Below are 16,398 nucleotides of genomic sequence, written 5' to 3' on the forward strand. Positions count from 1 at the left end.
CAGATGAATTAAACTAAAACCGCAGAAAGCACATATAAGAATTTGGGGAGGAGATGGAACCTAGCAAACAAACAATAAAAAGCCTTCAAAAGTAGTGAAATTGTAAAGCTGCTGGCAACTTCACAGTAAAAATAGAACAATGCCATCCAGATGTTGCCCAGAGCATAAGCACTGATACATGTTTAGTGAATCTGTCTTTTGGATATTTTAGTCCCAGCCCACTGACAATACTGTTAGCAGTTTGAATTGGCCTCAGAAATAAATTAGTATTCAATACAGCTGAAATAGTATAAGAATAATATGTTCACCATAGGAAATGTTTGTTAAATCCCCCCCCCCTTTTTTTTTAACTGAACAATTTCTCAGCTGAGCACTTTACAAAGACAGCCCCAATGAGACTCTATTGCAATAATTCAGGCTAGATTTTATTACTGTGTAAGAATAGCCAAGTCTGCTTTCATCCCAGCTGGCATGCCAGCTTAAGATGGGGAGAAACACTCCTATTGTGGCCTTCTTAACATCCAGAAATGTCAAATTCAGGAAACCTTCAACCAGCCAGATTAGTTTTTGGAGACAGAGCACCCATATACAGAACAAGCTGTACACATTTTCCTGGATCAGTCAATTCCCAAAAGCAACAGCATAGCATCTTACTTGGATTACGTTTCAATTCCTTAACTCTCATCTAATTTATTACTCATTTCACCAGTCCAGAGCCTCAATTACTTCCCCAAAATTTAATGGAAAGGAAGACAGAGATGCTTGATTTCCTGTAAATGTCTAGCAAATTTTGTCAGTGTGGTAATCTTCCAGGATCTTAAATGGAAGTGATAGCTACATGAGAGAAATAAGGTCAGATGAGCTAAAGGGCCAGAAACAAATAGCCCATGGGTGCGCCTTTGAAGTACAGAGAAGCTTAAGGGAGGAAATTCCAAAACCCCAGTCTCCCCTGAATTATTATGTAACACGCTCCATATGCTGGAATTATTAGCAGAACTATTTGGGCAGAATGTACAAGGAAAGAGACAAGTACAGTATTCAGGAATATTTCAAATGGAAATAATACATATGACAGTTGACAATAAAAGTTGACAAATAATTATGGAAAATTCTTGTTACTTCGTGGTAAGGCATTCCAGTTTTATCAATTTCAGCAACCATAATATTAGTCAGCGGAAATAGTGCAAGAGCAGATTCTTTATATAGATAGTTAACACATAAAATAAAAATTAATAAATCACACCAGAGTTGGATACATGTGCAGTTAAGAGTTGTGCTTAGGTCAGCTATTTTACATTATCCAGAAATTTAAGAAGACTGCCCCTAATATTTATTTAATCTTTTTAAAGCACCTCCTACATAGCAACTGGATTAAATGGCCCAGATTATTCCTGAATGATACAAAACAAAATTTGAGAAACAGCTTGTGAAACAATCTTCTAAATACTCTCCAAACTATATGATTTTACAGAAGTTTATGCATATAAATACTAAGCTTTACTTCATCTTACTTCAAATTGATATAATTCTTCCTTTAGGATTAGAGAAAATTAGAACCCTTTTGTTCATAGTTCTTCCAAAATCAACGAGTCCATCTAGTACCTTTCCAATAGTCCAAATTTTTCAATCCCCAACCTTTTCAACTTAAAATTAAATTTTGTCAATTTTAAGCACCCTCTTTATGTCCCTTCTTCTCACTGATCAGAAAACGTATTTCCATAACAAAGGGGTCAGAATAGAACAGTGTTTTTCAAACTTTCAGACTTTTCCACTTGAAGATGTGTGGACTTCAACTATTGGAATTCCCCACTCAGCATACAGTAAATATAGGAGCCTTGGTAGTACAGGGGTTTAAGGCACCCTGTTATTAAGCTTATTAAGACCAGCTGCCTGCAATTACTGCAGGGTTCGAATCTCGCCAAGGCTCAAGGTTGACTCAGCCTTCCATCCTTTCTAAGGTAGGTGAAATGAGGACCCAGTTTGTGGGGGCAATAAGCTGACTTTGTATAAATATACAAAAGGATGAAGGCTATTGCTGAGCACATTGTAAGCCGCCCTGAGTCTTCGGAGAAGGGCGGCATATAAATCAAATTAAAAAAAAAATGTTCCTTGTGCACATCAATGCACAAGGGACCATGAAAACATAGGTGAAGAACCCTGAAAACGGTATATAAGAGCAAGCATTGTTGCAATTTTTGAAGAAACTATCATGAAAAACAAACTTTCCCTTTCTCCTGCAAATTAAGGAGAAAGATTTCTTTTTCTTTGTACATGGCAAATGTTGGCCCACTGACTGCAAGTGGCTTCAAGACCCTTTTCTGTACCCCCCCAATGCATTCAGAAATCACACTACCAAGTCTTGACAGCAAACTATAGAGAAGCATTAGTGTAATTTTCCTCTAAGTTACAGATGAAGATAACAGAAAACAGTTGTACATTTTCACCTAAACTTAACATGTCTAAAATAAATCCACTCCCAAATTCTAGTTTGTAGAAGTCCTAGATGTGCCTGTTTGTTGACATCTTCATGTCAGTGTTTTGCCTAAACCTCAGCCGATTAGTAGCTGGGGGAAGGAGGGAGAGAGGGAGGGAGGGAGAGGGAGAGAGAGAGAGAGAGAGAAAGAGAATCCCAGGTACTCATTGGCGACATTTGGAATGCTATTTAGAATTAAATGTAGTTTAATCCTAATCTTGAACTAAATATTTTCCACATGATTTGAATACTAATTTTCTTAAGATAGCAATTATTCATTGGGAATCAGTGGTTTGCACACTGGAAATACTAAGAATAAGTTTTTATGACAGCTTTGTTAAGAGTGGTGGAATTGGAGAACTTTTGGTTTGGATAGGTAGATATCAAGAATCTTCAAAGACATGCAGTACAATACAATTTATTATAGGACTCTTTAATTGACAAAATTAAGTGTTGGTTATATATCAAGGACTGTATGCAAAGCAAGAACAACACAGAAATAGATAATTATTAAGTGGGGAAAGGGATCATGTTGATTCCTGGCAAATGCCTAGTTTGCTATTACTTTTCTCCTAGAGCTAAAGGGAAGAAACAACCCAAGGTCACCCAGTTAGTTTTATTCCTAAAGCAAGACAACAACTCACAATCTCCCGATTCCTAGTCTAATACTTTTAATTACTACACCAAACTGGCTCTCAGGTAAGCAGGTAGTTATGGACTGTTGCTGAAACCAGCCAAGAACACAAGCTTGTACAATATTTAAATCAGTGCTATTTCTCTGCTGTAAAGCTAAAACTGTTAATCCCCAAGATTGCCATTCAAGTTTATTGCACAGGACTCGCTTGTAACAAAGGCTGAAAGGTCAAATAGGGACTAGTCATGATGGGGAAAACATTCATCCAGTGCTCCATTATCCTGATCCACGATCATTTTTCTCAGCTACCTCATTCAAGATCCGAAAGGCTGTTTTGCCAGAGACGATGCAGTAATCACACCTCTTACATTACATCAGAGAGCTAAGTGTTATTCTTAAACATCTAGCCCTTGGGTAATGGCAGTGTGTGTCTGATTGCTATTTTTAGGTCAAGGGCAGGCTGCCTATAAAGAACTTTTCCCTTCCTTTCTCCAATATACTAGCACCATCAATGGCATCCATCACTCTTTTGCCTGGATTTTTAAAAAGATAATGTCATGGAATTACACACTAGTAACCATTTTTGTTCAAAAAACTTGGTGGGTAACTTGGGTTGATTGTAATGTATTTGTTTGTTTGTAGCATTTATATCCCAAAGGATTCTCAATGGTTTGTCTAAAATATAAATGTTAAAAATGTCTACTATGCAACAGTGCCACATGCACACCAACAAACAAAAATCCAGGAACAATTCAGAAAGACAGTCCAAAAATACCTCAGGCATCATGCCCCAAATGCCCTCTAGAAGAACCGTTTCTTCAACGGCTTCTGGCAGGTAGCTAAAACCAGGACTAATCTATCCACATTAGTAAGATACAATAGTTTATAGCAGTGATGGCAAACCTTTTAGACACCGAGTGCCCAAACTGCACGCGTGCACATACCCAAACTGAAAGGTGTGTGCAAACACGCATGCGCAGACATGCACAGGCATGCACAGCAGAGACCCGAAAACCAGCTGGCCAGCAGGAGGCAGGGCATCCCAATACCGGCAGCAAGGCAAGAGGTAAGATCTTTTTTTTTTTTTGGTGAGTTTCTGTTTTGCCATTTGCAGAGAAACAGAAGTTCACGAAAAAAACACCACGGAGATCTGACCTGGGGCAACGGTGCATATGCCAGCATAGAGGGCTCTGCATGCTACCTCTGGCCATAGGTTCGCCATCATGGGCTTATAGACATCCAGTCACCAGTGTCTCAAAATGACAGTAATGGAGACTAGTCCCTCCCCTCCCCACTTAATGACAATTGTGATTAGTCTAGAACAGTATTGATCAACCTCAGCAACTTTAAGATGAGTGGACTTCAACTCATCCCGGAATTCCCAAGCCAGCATCTCAAAGGCTGAGACACATTGTCCTAAGAGATGCTATAATAAGCACCTGCTTATATTTGGGATCATTATGAATGTTTCCCAACCACTGTAATTAGCTGGCAACTTTAGTTCTTGTTTGATGCTTGACATCCTCACCTGAAGTTTTTGGAGATTTTCCTTAAAATCTTAAAGTCAATATGTCTGTTTTTCTTTAGAACCGTAGTATTATCAAGTGGAGGATGAATGCATGGTTCTAATTTATAGCAAATTTTGGCTAAGAATGTTTTTCTTTTACAGATTGGAATTTTATTATTTAATTGTTGATGTATAATTCTGCTATATAACAATGCTTCCTTGTTTTCTTCTTCAAAAGTAATTCTCTTTTTGGAGTTACAAAGAGAACTCATTAAAGATTGCTTTTTCCGTCAGATCTTGTATCATATATATATATATTTCATAAAATATCTGGAAGCTGAAAGAGAAGTCTAGTATCCCAGGTTCATCTTCCTATTTGGGCTTTGTAGACAAATAGACTTTTATAGGTAAACAGAAGACTCCAAATCCAATCATTCCAGGCTGCTCAGTATCACTTATACCAGTTCTAAGGATATACTTTAGTGTTTCAGTGTCTCTTTGTAGTATCTCCAATCTCCCCAAATTTCTTTAATTGACACCTTATCTTGGAAATTTATAAATTGTTGTCTCACCTATCTGACTATAGAAAAACATTGAATTACAAATCAGCTATTGAATTTCAGATCAAACTAATCCATAGATTAGTTCTGCTGTTTTCTGGAAAGCATGCTACACTAAATACTGAACATTGAGGCTAAATTGGTTTGACAGCCAAGCCTTCACAGAACTGTCCTTTCTTTCTCCTAATCACAAATATGCTTGTATCAAACTTTTTGCTAGATAGTCATTAATATTGGTAAACAAGGAATGGTATCAGTAATATGACAGACCTTAATTGATCATGGCATATAATGGACTGTAATTAACACTTTAGCTTAAAAAAAGATTTTAAGAAGGTTCACTTGCCACAAAGTTAAATCACAGAATGAAGCTAAGTGCATATCAGAATAAATAGGATGCATTTTCTGTATTCCAAACAGATTCTTGACCAAACCTCTTGATCAACATTATTCTCAACCTATTCATTCAAGTTTGATTATTGATAATCCAATGTTTAATAACCCAGTTATCCAATAAATAACTAGGAACGGACCTTATACTTTGTAGAAACTCCAGATGTCAATAGCTTCACCCATAAAAAGAACTCTCTGGAATAATCCAGATGTTTATCCCATTTAGGTTTAATGGATTCTAAGGATTCATTATCTAATTTAATTTAAAATATGAAGTCAGATCTGAAATACTTATTTTTCCAAAAGTTCGAATGCTTCAAAATGTAAAGAAACACCATTTCAGGAACTCTCAAGGAACGGAGCAGTTATTGCAGGCTACAAGGAACCTCAAGAAAAAGTTTCTGGGTTTAAAAAGAGATCATCATGTAATTCCCCGGGCATACCTCATCCTTATAAGACTTACATCTGATCTAGATAGACAGAATCTGGGGAGAGGGAGTGTAACTCTCATGATGGATGTCTCCTTCTTTTGAGAGCTTTCCTGGTCCTTAGCATAATACACACAGTAAGCACAGCAGCTCCAAAATACCCCACTGTTTAAATCTGGCAACAGCTGTGCTCTCTAGGCTTTGGTGGAAGTTAGAGACACCTACCTCATGTCAGACAGGGCAAAGCTGGCAGCTTATTCGAAATCCACTGCTCGGTTGCTTCCAGTGTTCTGAGTATCTCTTTCAGCTTAGGTTGTGCTGGATGGTGTTTGCCTTTTCCAAAGGATTAGTCTTCTGTTTCACTGCTTAAACAAGAACCAATGATGTCACAATGAAATGTGATCCCCTGGACCCAGCCTTTATGGAACTCCCCCCACATATACACATCCACAACGATGAAAACTTGCCTGATTAGCCACTAAATTTGCTTGTATGCTGAACAGCCAGAAGTAAACCCCAGCAGCAGCCTCCCTCTCAACTCTACTGAGCAACTACAGTTGTAACTATATACCTTGTTCACTGCTTGTTTTAGAAATAGCTTCTTGGAGAAAAAGAACCCCCAATTTATATAGTATAAAGTGGTATTCAGCATCTCTAAAATATATATCTTGGGAAATAGGTTTGCCTAATCTGCCAAATCAAGAAGTATCCAGAAGTGTCTGATGTGCCTATCCATATCTGTGGGGGGAAAGTTCATATTTATAGAAATAATAGCAAGATAAAGCAATGTTAGATGGTTGATAAGAGTGCTATTCCCAAACAGTATTATATTATTGCCTTAGTTTATCTTCATTTGCACACTACCTTTATCAATACAATCCATCTTATGAAAGCAAAAGATTTTGGAAAATTAATGTTTAAAACCCTGCATATAAAAAATATACTATTAAAATAAGCATGCCCTATATCAACATTTTTTTTAACATAAGCAGCACAAAACTAAATGAAAATTGTACTCGAGGAAATATGAGAACAAGAAAGAAGTCTACAATTGACTCTTTATGCATTTTTGGGATTCTAAAAAGAATAAAGGCAGCTGTGTTACCATGATTTGTTGTTACCGAGATTTGTTTGATTTGTTGTTACAAATCAAAATCATAAATTTACTAAATAAATAAAAAAATCCATATTAAACTAATGCCTTTAGGAGGTTGACTATAGAAAATAGCATGCAAGCATTTGATTTTTCTGAAACTCATGGGGATGGGGGTGAGGGGGAGAGAATGAGACCCACTGGTCAACTCTTGCCTGTATTAAACTATATTCTTAGGTGGATGAATAATCTGTTAGCACTTTGGATAAAAATGTCTTAGAAGAAGAAATAAGGATATTGTTGACCCCCTTTTAGAAATATACAACATACTAAGTATGTTAGTACTTAGTTAGTACAACATACTAAGTATGTTGTTTCTTTTTGAAATAAGCAATATAATATACAGAAAGTGAAGGGTGTAAAAAATTAAGCAAAAAATATATGAGATTAAAAAAAAGCAAGTAAATCTAAATTATATGAAGACCATTCACTATTCTTCTCCATACTTTTCTATCCTTGCAACTGTCTTTGCTTTCCTCACCTCTATGCAACACTTCACACACTGCCTTTTGTTCTTCAAATTTCTCATCTCTCTCTCTCTCTCTCTCTCTCTCTCTCAGAGAATCTCATCAACTGCATGACTTTCTCAAGCCTCTCATTCTTCTTGAGCTATATATATTTGTTTTGTAATTCAATATTTGTTTTGTAATTCAATACTGATAGTTCTTTCTATATAAGCAAACCATCTTAATGTACTTCTTATGTACCGTAGTGATCACTGATTCAAGTTTGCATTCAAATACATCCCTTTAGAAGCTATTCATTCATGACCCTATTGGTTTTACCCTCATACATTTCCCTCTGCCTTCAATTTAATTTTATGTTTCTCCTGACATACTGAACTTTGACCTATAGCTTATTTTATAAGTTGTGTAGATGTGTGTATTATCTTCTGCTTTTTCATTAGCATTCACACATCTCAGTTTCTCTACAGTATTGGTGTCCGTGATGAAGAGAAGTGGCTCAAAACTAGAATTTCATGATTCTAGCCCCATTCTTTGTGAATGCATGTCATTGCACATGTTTGAAAGAATATTGCTTACTTCACAACATTTTATCTTCCATCTTACAGGTTCCCCTTTCAGATGCTGCTATCTCCATCCATTTGCTTATTGCTGGTGTCATTTTTGGCTAGTAATATACTGAAGATGGAGGCCAGAAAAGCCAGATGATCCCAAGTTGCATATACTAAAATGAAGACAGCATCATTCAATAGTGTTTTGGAGCAGATGCAGTAGAGGCAGTATAGGGACCAATAATTTAAAAATGCATACCAATATTGTTCTCTGCCAACCTAAGGATGAATGAATACCACATTAAGCTAATAGAAGAGAAAAATCCAGAGTGTCCCTATGTGCTCTGATAAATTGTCTGCCTTAACCATTCTTTTCAATAATAAACTTCTGACGTTTTTAGGCTAGTGATCCAGTTACCAAAACATGAAGGTGCATTTATCCTTTGGTAAGTAAATGAGAGTATTCATTCATTCGTTTGTTTGTTTATGGACACCTGAAGGTTAATTCCTCTGGATTTTAGAAATGAAGGTGGTAGGATAGTACCCATACCCACAGTATTTATATTAGTCTAATTTGATTACCAGAGTTAAGAACTGAATAGAAAATTATCATCAATCTAAGTGTAAATACTAAGTTAACATAAGCTCTACTACTATTTCCTATAGTATTGGTAGATCAATGCTAGCATTTTCAGCATTATTACCATCATTAAAGTGGTTGGATTTTCTCTCACCTACCTCCATACTCCAGCAACAAAATTTATGATGAGATACTAATATTGGGATAAAGACACTAAGAAAATAAATTGAAATATTGCATAAGCATAAAGGATACTGAAATATTTCCATAAATCTTATGGTGTCTCCATTCCTCAGTATTATTTTAGAGAATAATAATTTTCTCAGGTCCTACATAGGGAGGGAAAGCCATCTAAGGAATAATCAGATGGAGTTATACTCTTTATTCAGGATAGTACAGTTAACATCTGCAACATAATCCTAAATGTTATTTTGATATTTGTGATTTATCCACACAGCCTTATTTACTGACATCTCAAAACCAAATCTGTTTTTTATTTATAGCTGTTGTCATAGTTCAAATCAACCTTTAGTTCAAAATATCCTATAATCGCAAGCCATTTTGAAGAAGGGAAGCTCCCCCTGCCTGACATATAAATTCAAAGTGGAACTATGAAATATAGACCAGAAACTTTAATTATAATTTCAAGTATAATCAGAGGAACTGGAATCTCAGCCAGAAAAAGTCCAAGTCCAAAGAAAATTCAAATGTCAGGAAGGGAAGAAGACGGGTGAAATCCGACCAGTTCAGCCCAGTTCAGGTGAAGCGGTAGCGGACATGTGGCCTTGGTCACCAAACCGCTAGCGACCACTGGTTGGCCACATCCCTGAACTGGTCCCCCGGTCACTGCTTGGTTGCCCCGCCCCATCTCTGCAAAGGCAGAGTCCCCCCTTGCAGGGCAATCCAAAGAGGGGAAGGCAGAAAAGGCCGCCTTCCACCCGGGCCCGCATGACTCTCGTGCCAGCTCCACGGAACTTGGGCCTCCAAAGCAGCCCACTGGCTTCCCACCTGGCCACCTTTGACCAATGGTGCCATTCTGGGAACTTGGCCCGCAGAGTCCGGTGCTCCGAGGGAAGGAGGCTCGGCTGCAGCACCACTTCCTGCCAGTGAAGAAGCGGAGTGAGAGCACAGAAGCCACTGGTGACTGGCGGGCTGGCAGACCCCCACGTGGGGATAGGGCCAGTGCCAGCCGCACCAGCACGGAGCCCGCTGTGCTTTCCCTTCAGTCTGGGCGGCGGCACTTACCCAGGCAAGCCAATGCAAGTAGCCCTTCATCTTGCCGAAGACCAGGTCACCACACTTGTAATCACGTGGCCAGCCAGAGCAGGACATGGTGCGGGCAAGAGGCCAATGCAGCCCTCGCTGAGGTCGTCCTGGCCGAGTGATCAGCATGTCTCCCCAGCAACAGGCGTGCTGGGGCCACCTTGCCCGCTGCCTCCATGTGCTGCACTTGGAAGGGGCCACTGCTCTTACTGACCTTCCTCCCCTCCTGGCTGCAGATATCCGCCTGCCCTCCCAAAGCAACCCCGCCGCCGTTTGCTTTTGTTTCTTTTCTTTTTTTAAAAAAAAAAAATTTGATTTAGATGCCGCCCTTCTCCGGAGACTCAGGGCGGCTTACAATGCGTTAAGCAATAGCCTTCATCCTTTTGTATATTTATACAAAGTCAGCTTATTGCCCCCACAACTGGGTTCTCAATTTACCTACCTTAGAAAGGATGGAAGGCTGAGTCAACCTTGAGCCTGGCGAGATTCGAACCTGCAGTAATTGCAGGCAGCTGGTCTTAATAACAGGGTGCTTTAGACCACTGTACTACCAAGGCTCTTTAAGGCTCTTCATGGCGGGAGAAGGAAGAAAGCGAACAGCGGTGCCACGGCACATGCACATGCACTTGTGCAGCAGCCCTGGGATGTTTGTGGCCCACCTGCCCTCCCAGAGCACCACCGTGGCACCACCGTTCACTTTCTTCCTTCAAGCCCCATGGAGCCAGCACAGGAGGCATGTGGGCCCAGTTGGAAGGCGGCCTTTTCTGCAGCATCCCTCTCCCCTCTTTGGATCACCGTGAAAGGGGGGTCTCTGTTTTTGCAGAAACAGGGTGGGCAGTTTGTACAGAGGATTGGCAGGGGGGATGCGTGGCCCTCTGGGATGGAGAGCGGGGCACGAGAAGGCTCCAAGATTCGCTTGAGCAGTTAAGCCAGATGGAGAAGGGAAACTCAAAGCATTGGGGGTTTCAGAAGGGTAGAATGTGCTTCAGAATGTGCAGCTCCTGGCTCTAACAGTGAGTGATGTGAGTGACGTGAAGTTGGCCATGCCCACCCGGTCACATGACTACCAAGCCACGTCCACCAAGCCATGTCCACAGAACCGATAGGGAAAATTTTTGGATTTCACCACTGGAAGATTATTTCTCCCCACTAAATAGAGAGAAAGAAAAAGAAAGAATGGAATTTCAGAGCAGTATGGATAACTTACACACACACACACACACACACACACACACACACACTTATGGGCCAACAAAGAAGATAGAGAAACAATGATAAAACTTTGTGAAGGAAAATAAAAGTCTTAAGTTGCATCCATTTCCAGATCAAGCTATGCCTGACACTTAAACTTGGGCAGAAACATTTTAATTAAATGCTCATGATTGCCTCTGTTTGGTGCTTGCAGTTGTTCTCTTGTGTACCTTGGAAGAAGAATCTACCTCTTGTGCTGTTCTTTCCTTTAAGCACTTAAGGCGTTTTGTCTTTTGACTCATATCCACTAAAGAGGAAATTCAAAGAGGTGTTTGTATTTTGTTGTTGTTTTTCCACTCTAGGTCATCATCAGAGTCTTGGATAGCGGATGTGTTTTATGGAGACTGTAATAATTAGGGAGGCTGGCAGCTCAATTTATTTGAAAAGAAATTGCTCTGGGGGAATGATCTGAACCAGAGCTGACTGCAGAGTATGTGTTCTATCCTTATGAAGTCTGGTATCATGTCTAAACTATTCTGGGCTGTCACATATATGTGCTCTAATCACACCCCTTTGGTTTTGAGGGAAACTATTTTTGCACATGGATAAATAATTAAGAATAATCTTAAACATAAGACAAAGGCAGATGAAACCCAATAAATGCTATTTTGTTCCACCAATGTCTTGCTGATTATTTCCAAGTAAATATACTTATTTATTTGCTTTTATCTATAGGCTATCCCAATGTTAGACTCTGAGTGGTTTACATAATACAATAAATATGCCATAAAACCACAGAAAAGTATTATCCAAAGAAGTCCAGAGAAAAGACCAAAGCATTCCATAGCCAAATTTTAAGGGCTTGTTTAAACAGAGCTAGGGTGTGGACCAAGCAAATTTTGGGTGGGATTAATTTTACAATACATTAGCCCTGTGCCAAAAAAAAAAAAATACATAACTAAGTCAGTGGAGATAATGTGTCATAGAAACATCATAAAGGGTCAGTTGACCAGTTGGCTAAGTTTATTTATTAAATTATTTATTTATTTATTAAATTTATATGCCGCCCCTCTCCGGAGACTCAGGGCAGCTAAGTATCTTTCTAAGTGTCAGAAAGATTAAAAAAAATAATCTAAAATAAATTCAGTCTTATATAGGGTAACATTACTCCATCTGGTGAGTTGTGGGAACAGAAAAATAGTTGGTTATCCAATTTTGTCTACTAGTCGCCCAAGAAAAGATGTTGGACTGAAAGTGTACTTAAAAAGCCCTGGTCTACATTTTGCAATGGCAGAGGAATTTCAGGCATTCATGAGGAATTTAGTTCTAATAAAAGGTTTAGCTTTAGCCAAAAAGACTTCATTATTAGGATGTAAAGTTAGCTGAAACAGCACTGAACAGATAAATGGTTGCTATGCTTACACAGGTGCAAGGGTGCAGTTTGGGTAGAGTGGAAACCCACATTAGGCCATGAAACAGATAATATACAATCCTGTAGTATATTGCTATGGGAATGTACTATTAAATGCATGTGCAAAGGTAAATTGGAGGAAGAGGATTTTCCACTTGTTAGAAATGTGTAAGTGACCAAATGTGAACTAGCCAATGAAATGGCATATATGATATTGATTATATAAGCTGGCTTGTATGTGTGATTATATAAACTGGCTTGGAAAGCCAGTTTGGTGTAGAAGGCTAGAAATTGGGAGACAGTGAGTTCCAGTCCTGCCTTAGACACAGTTGGGTGACTTTGGATCAGATATTCTCCCACAGCCCTAGAAAGCAGGCAATGGCAAACCACGTCTCAAATCTTTCCAAGAAAACTGCAGGAACTAGTCATCAGATATCAACTGATTCAAAGGAACCTGTTTTCCAAGATGGGCCAATCCTGACCTTGCATCGTGTATGTGAGGGATATGATGTCAGTTATTTGCATGTGTTTTCCTTACCCAATTACGATAGGTCGCCCTGGGTTATGATGATGTTGTCTCCTTTGCTGTTATTTTTCTTCCTCATTAAAGTTTTGTGTTCCTTCCAAGAAGTGAGGGTGTACTTTTCTTTTCATAGGCCAAGAGATGGGATTGGCTTGACATTCAGGGTGATAAGGAAGGAGTAGAAGGCTTCTAGTGCTCTATCAGCTTGCCTTATGTGGCCCTTTTGGAGAAAGGGATGAAGAAGATGCTGGGCAAAGGTTGGTCAAAAGAATGTTAGATGGTAGCAGCAGCAAAGATAAGCAAAACAAATAGGAACTGTGGAGTTCTTGGTGTTCCAGTGATGATGGTACTACTTAGTCTGGTAATGAAACGTCTGCAAGTAAAAAAATCAAGCTGCAAAAGCACCAAGTTCAACCTGTGCTACATATATGATCTTCTATTGAATAGAAACTACCCAGTCCTTCTCTTTGGTGCCCACTACTGCCTGTTTGACCAAAGAGGATGGGATTAGTGTTGATTTGATGTTTTGCTAATATTCTCCTGTGACTTCCTGGAGAAAGCAAGTGGAAACTTGGAATTCCCATGACCTAGTGGATAACTAGTGCAAGAACCACATAACTAGTGCTGACTATGTTTAAGGAAGAGTTCACTATCTAGCATATGGTAGGAAACAGGCTTGACTTAACTAAAGTCAAGCCTGTTTGGACTATTTGGTCTGTTTGGACTATCGTAGCAAAACTTTTCTCAGGATGTGAACTACTTGCACATGACTGCCTATTTGCAAATGGCAAGTAGAATGCAGGCTCCTATTCCTATTCTAGGCATTATGTTAGGATAGACAATGGACTATGATTTTTTGGCCTAGCCAGTCCTCAAAAACTCCTTTCCCTTTCCTCTTCCCCTTTTCTTTCCACCTTGATGAAATCTAAGATGAAAGTCACCTCTCAAGTTAAATGATGGAGGTCTTTTTCTCTTTGTGTGGATTTGCCAGCTCTGAGTTGCCAAAGCATTCAGATCTCTTCTGTATGGCTATAAGAATTCTTCTTCCTTCTTAAAATCTCTTTAGGTTGATTACAACACCAGCACAACACAATGGCTTCAATTACCATTTTAATCTACTGCAAGAGCAGGTGACTAAACTAGCTTGTCTCAGGTCTATTATTTTTAAAACAAGTCAGAAATTAATACTCTGAGCAACCATATTGGCAATTGGCCAGGTATCTGAGGAAATGAGCCGACAAATCTACCTCCTGCCAGCACCTGATTTGGAAGCTCTTCCTGTGTAAACGCAGAGAAATCCAAGGGCTCCAGGCCAACAAATTCAAAGACAGACTTTTTATCCATTATTTGTTTTATTTCTTCAAGAGATTCCTATTGAGAAACCAGGTGGCTCAGGGATCTAGGAAGAACCTTGATTGAAAAGTAAGAGCATAGACAATGTATTACCCTTGCGATAATATACCAAGGATATAATAACTTCCTGAATCCTGAACATTTCAGTTTATTTTTAAGTGTCCAAAATTTATCTCTAGAGTTCATGAAGATGTATAGGTTATTTGTTCTGAACTTTCAGAAATGAGATTTTCCACATAAGATAAAATAATCTCAGATTCTTTCATACTTCCCACAATATTCCAAATTTCATATATCTTCTTCTCTACCCATTAACTCAGTTAATATTTTCATGTCTGAAAAAATGCATGCCATTGATTCCATCCTAAAGGATGACACTAAGGAAGAAATAACACCAACTGATTCCATGTTAGAATTTAGATCTTTATTAGGAATAAAAATCAGGCTTCTTTTAAAAAGATGCTTTTGAGGTTTCATCCATTCAGAAATAAACTTTTTAATTATATTTTTGATGGCATATAATCAATAAACCAATAACAAGTCTTTTTAATTAAAAAGGTAACCTATTTTATTTGCATAGATGTAAGGTAAACTCTGCTGACAATATTCTACTGAACTGGTCACTGAAATGCAATTTAATTAAATAGTGTACTAAACTGTTGGTGTTAGTCTTCTATCTGATTGGGGGGCCTGTAAAAAAATACAATTGCCCACATATTATCTGCTTCCTTCAAGTTTCCCAAAGGAGACAATGTGCAATGTGCAATGTGAAAGCCAGGCGTTGATCTTCCCAGCTCGCTCAGTTAGGTAAACCATGACTCAATTTTTCAGAGATGAAGAACTAGAGATCCAGGAAATAAATTGCAAATCAGGTCCTATTGAAATCTTGATATGGATTAGAATGTTGATTTAATTTTTTGAAAAATACTCTGAATCTATTTTGTTCTGCTTGTATTCTGAGTGTACAGTATAATTCTGAGTAGAGGGACAACCCCTGACATATACTGTGCAGATATTAGCTGTAGCTTTCCTCCAGGAATGAAATGCTACCGGTTTGGCCCGGTTCGGTCGAACCAGTAGTGATGGTGGCAGGTAGTTCGGAGAACAAGTAGTGACGGTCGCGTGAGGCTCCACCCACCCACCCACCCACCCAGTCATCATTACTTCCTGGTTTTAACCCTCTGCATATGCACAAAGGGTTTGCGCATGTGCAGAGGGTCTGTGCCTGTATGTGATGCACATGCGGCGCATGCACTTCTGAACCGGTAGGAAAGGTAAATAGATTTCACTCCTGCTTTCCTCTCTCCCTTTTTGCTTCATTTCCTGTTTAGTTCCATAATCCTAATATATATTCTAAAAACTTGCATTTCTTATTAAACATCCTTCTCAATCTGAAAATATTTAAATTTTAGGCATACTTCCTTCCTGCTTGGTCAATCCTAGGAGGAGAAAATGAAGGCCGGAAGTTTACCGATTTCCTCCTTCTGAATAAATCAGTTGAAAGATGGACTTGATTTGGAAGAAAGGGACATGGCTGCATTTACAGGTATGGCCTCGTGTATGAGTTGGGAAGACACAGGAATGTAGGTGAAGGATCTAGAGCAGGGGTCTCAAACTTGATTTCATTGGGGGCCGCATCAGGGTTGTGTTTGATCTTGAGGGGCTGGAGTGGGTGTGGCCAGGGTGGGTATGGCCAGCTCGATGTCACTTGTGTCGGGGGTGCTATGGTGGCCTGAGCACTCTGCCAGCAAAAATGGAATTCCGACAGTCTCCTGCAACCCCTCTAGCAAAAATGGAGCTCAGGAGGGCCACGTGTGGAGCTCAAGAGGGCCATCCAGAGCTCCAATTTCACTGGCAGAGGCACCATTTGCCTGTCCTTTGTTGTTTTCATGGTGGCCCCATGGGCCAGATCTA

The sequence above is a fragment of the Pituophis catenifer genome, unplaced genomic scaffold (assembly GCF_029215685.1).
Source record: "Pituophis catenifer annectens isolate HBS135680 unplaced genomic scaffold, rPitCat1.0.hap2 SCAF_6, whole genome shotgun sequence".
In the NCBI taxonomy this organism is placed as follows: Eukaryota; Metazoa; Chordata; class Lepidosauria; order Squamata; family Colubridae; genus Pituophis; species Pituophis catenifer.